Source organism: Elephantulus edwardii, unplaced genomic scaffold (genome assembly GCF_000299155.1).
Source record: "Elephantulus edwardii isolate Elephantulus edwardi_28Jun2011 unplaced genomic scaffold, EleEdw1.0 scaffold00349, whole genome shotgun sequence".
NCBI classification, from domain to species: Eukaryota; Metazoa; Chordata; class Mammalia; order Macroscelidea; family Macroscelididae; genus Elephantulus; species Elephantulus edwardii.
This window is the reverse complement of record NW_006400099.1, coordinates 2,028,575-2,029,185: the sequence shown is the minus strand read 5'-3', so window position 1 is coordinate 2,029,185 and position 611 is coordinate 2,028,575.

The following is a 611-nucleotide window of genomic DNA, read 5'->3' as shown; positions in this document are numbered from 1 at the left end:
TTTCAATTCTTCAGAAACATACCTTTTTGCCTTTACCTATATATATCATAAAGGTCCTAACGTTTTTACAGATGTTTCTAATTATGAGAAAAAATGGAATATTGTAGTATTAACAAATTCAATGTTGAATCATATCTTTATAAATCAGTACTAGAAAGCAAATTATGTGGGTTTTTTTTTTTTAGCTTTAGGGAAGATCTGATGAAAATATTGATATTACTATTATTATTATTATTATGTGTTGCAAACAGAGGGTCCCAAAGAAAGGAATAATTTTATAGTTAATAATCATACAAATGAAAGACCCCAAACTAGGGCTTTACCCAGACCGGGCACGACCCCGAGCAACTCACACCAGATCCACTTGCTGTAATCATGAAAGACCCCAAACTAGGGCTTTACCCAGACCGGGCACGACCCCGAGCAACTCACACCAGATCTACTTGCTGTAATCACAAGAGGCTTTTCTTGACGAAGCTTCGGGACGACTTATATCTCACACAAGAGACAGGGAAGTCGACCCCGAGCTCCAAAAAGCAAGGGAATTTATACTAGGTCTGGGGTTCTTTGGCGTAGAAATAGCTCATTGGCTCTTTGGAAAAGGAGAAGTT